Source organism: Halyomorpha halys, unplaced genomic scaffold (assembly GCF_000696795.3).
Source record: "Halyomorpha halys isolate HHAL.00 unplaced genomic scaffold, Hhal_1.1 Scaffold6.1, whole genome shotgun sequence".
Taxonomy (NCBI): domain Eukaryota; kingdom Metazoa; phylum Arthropoda; class Insecta; order Hemiptera; family Pentatomidae; genus Halyomorpha; species Halyomorpha halys.
The window spans coordinates 2,223,180-2,227,078 of NW_027111275.1; positions in this window are offsets into that span (position 1 = coordinate 2,223,180).

The following is a 3,899-nucleotide window of genomic DNA, read 5'->3' on the forward strand; positions in this document are numbered from 1 at the left end:
CAGTTATTGCCATAATGAATAATATAGAAATATCTGTTCTGAATAAGCGAGGATTAATTTCAACCAACTTTCAGATGGTGAGTGAAAGTTTTGTGATGTGCGCACCGCACCAATTTTTTTTAATAAGTATTAATACTTTATAATTAATTAGGTAGTTAATTGCTGAATTAAACTTATATTTTAAACATTGTTGTAGAGAAAAATAGAATTTCTGTTCTTCCATCCTCTTGGAAAGTATATCCTAATCAAACAATTGTTGATGATTCTCAGAAGACACTCTTCAATATAGAGAATACTACTCAAGATTGCTGCATCAAGTCTTGGAACATGGTTGGTTTCTAACCTTGTTTCGGTATAGGTAAAAGTTTTGGAAATATAACTTATGCAAAAATAAAACAATAAAGCAACTCTTTTGAACTTTGTTATTTCAAACTTCTGCTATTGATATTATGTTTATAAGTGTGCCAATAAAGCTTGAAGAAAAAATATATACCTTTTCAATTATATGATAATAAATATTTGATTCATATTGATACCATCTACATCAGCTTTCAGATTTCGTCGAACATCTCTGAAGTATGAAAGGATAAGTAAATTTGGAGGTCATCAGCATATAAGTAGTATTGTGAGTTGTAGGTAGAATCGGAAGGTGGCTAATATAGATAGAAAAAAGGTAGGTGAAATTTAGGAACTATGAGGAACACCATCTGTTATTAAGAAAGGTGAAAGAGGCTAAATTGGGAATTACAACAGTTTAAGTGAAAAGAGGAAAGAAACCACTTTAAAACACTATTTGGCATTGATAGGGTTATCGATCCCACCTCCACTAAGCAGGACTCATCAGAGATTTATTAAGCTTTTGAGTGAGTGATTGTTGACAATTTTCATCCACCTAAATCTTTAATAATTTCAATTATCCAATATTGAGGATTATCCAATCATTCAATATTTTGGATAACATGAAGTAATTAATAAAAAGCATTACTTGATGATCATCTTTTTCTACCTTCTTTTTCTACCACCTTCCTTTGAAAGGTCTGAGTGAAATACTTAACCATAGGTTGGGATGTTTGTTCCTTAAGAACTCTACTTTAAAGACTGGACGTGAGGAGCCTCCAGAAGATGGAATTTCACTTTTTCTTATCTAATCATATTCATATCATTCTTATCTGAAACAAAACAGTACATAAGTGAATATTGTCGTCCATACAGCATAACATTGACCTTAAAATGCCCTGCAGGCAATAAAAGGATCAATATCATTTTTTGGATTTTTTTCTTTCCGATCCATCTAAAACAGAATAAAAAACAAGGTTATGGTGCAAAATTTATCTTGTTATTCTGAGATGACCATTCCAAATGGACAATACACAATAACGAGAATATCATGCAATATGTGATTTCACTTTAAAACTTATAATTTAAACAAAATATTCTGTGGTACATATCTAGTCATTGTCAATCTAATAACCATTCTTGATTTGCTTTTTGGTAGAATCAGCAATTATTAAAACGAAGTTTTATACTGATAGTTTGAATAAAAGAAATATTTTATCATTATGATGAAATCATTTTCTTAAAACTAATTAATTTGTTTAAAAATAGCTGGTATTTTAAATACCAGTAATATTGATGCTACTGCTGACTATTGGTTAAATATAGTACTCTTTGATAGTAGTTTACCTTGGTATCACTAGATAGCATAGCTATTACATATTTGTTTTCTTTTTTAACATTTTTTTAAGCATACATTTGCTTTTTCTTGTACACCATTATTTTATTACTTACTTTTTACTTAATTTTGTTTACTTTGCTTATGAATTTGTTTTTTTTTTTCATATTTATTATTAGTCCTGGTGGTAATATTCTGAATAACTTATTTCTGATTGGAAAATCATTTTTAATTTTTTTAACATTCATATTTCATTGGTTCTTGTATCAGATTTTTACCTCCAATCATTTTCATTATATTCATCAACTACAATCACTACATTCATAAATAAGCACTTAAAGGAATTTTGAATTTTTGAAAACTTTGTTATATTAACTTATGAATTTTATCTGTTGGATCAGAAAAACAAAAAACTTCCTGTTTGCTGATGAAAATGGTTTTCTATGAACATAACGCAATACCAAAAGTGCTATGATAATTTTATGAATTGAAGAAATTTCTTTGTGTAAGTGGTAGACGAGAAAATAAGATTGTATGTTTACAACAATGAATGTATTCTGGAAAAAAATTAAATGTTCTATAGTCGAATATACTTATTAGGAACTTTGCAAGTATAGAATAGTTTAAATTACTGCCTTTTGTGGGAACATTTTTGAAAAATTAAAAATGATAAATACTCCACTTCTTAAACAACAGTTCTGTACTCAATTAAATAAGAAAGAAGGTAGGCAGGCCATAATCATCTGTTAATTGTGAAGGAGACATTTTATGAGTGAAAAATGTCACTGCTGTTAATGAGCTGTACCAGTATTCATCTCATGTCAGAAATTAATAGAGTTGTTATTAGGCTGAAGAAGGATTCTTGAGTGAAGTTGGTGAAATCAAAATTGGAAAAAGTTGTTTGGAATTATTATTCTGTTTCATTTTATTATTTAGAACTATCAACAATATAATTATTTTCTGTATATATAGTTGACCGTAAAACTTAAATATAAGAAGATGATCAGGGTTGCGGTAAAAAAAAGAACAAATAGTTATAAACTATTTGTTATTTTTTTTTACCGCAACCCTGACCATCTTCTTATATATAATTAGTTTATTTTTTCCATTGCTATTTAGATTAAGAACTTTAGTTTCATTAAAAAATCAAATTGATAAAAAAAGTGAAAATCAATTTCTTGCCATGTTTTGTACTTTCAAATGCTATAAACATTGTATATATCAACTTTGGCATATATTTTAATATTTTTATTTAAGTACAAGTATTCTAATGTATGATCAGCCCATTGTTATTTTTTATTTTGGTACATTAAATAGATATTTTTTATGTTTTTCTATCATAGTTAGTTTATTTACAGATAACTGTTGATATCACTAGCAAAAGTCTGAAACTATGTAGCTGTCAAATACTAACTTTTCAAGGGTTTAAGAAATTGATTTTCATTATTTTGAGTTTTTTTAATAGATTGTAAGCAAGTATATTCATATTATATATATCTACTTTAATCACTGGAGTTGAGGTGGCTCCGGATACGGAATTTTAGTTTTTCTTACCCTCCTAGTAAGTAAATATATTTATGCATAAGGCATGATATTGTTCTTTTTATTTTAAAACTTATAATTTAAATAAAACATTCTGTGGTACATATCTAGTATGATATGTACCTTGATTCCTTGATTTGGTTTTTGGTAGAATCAGCAGTTATTAAAACGAAGTTTTATATTCATAGTTTTAATAGAAGAACTCTTTCATTATTATCTTGAAATCATTTACTTAAAACTAATTAATTTGTATAAAAAATAACTGTTATCTTCAATACCAGTAATATTCGATGCTGCTATTATCTATTGGCTAAATATTGTACTACAAGATAGTTTACGCAGATGTCACCAGATAGCGCAGGTATTTGTTATCTTTTCAGAAATTTGTTTACGTTTCATAAATCTACTTGCTGACCCGAAAATGCTTCGCTATTACTATATTTGGGGATGTACATAGATTTAATGAACACAATTGATAGTTCATTTATATTTTAGTTAAATAAAAATTATACTTATACTATATTGTTACGATTTGGGAACATAAATTATACCTACATATGCGATGACATTCGTTTTTAGAATCTCAAGAAAGAAAAGTGGAAAAATCAGAAATTCAGCTTTCTAACGGTTCTATTAAGGTAGGGATTAGATAAAATGTAGAAAAGTTATGAACGATTATAAGCAT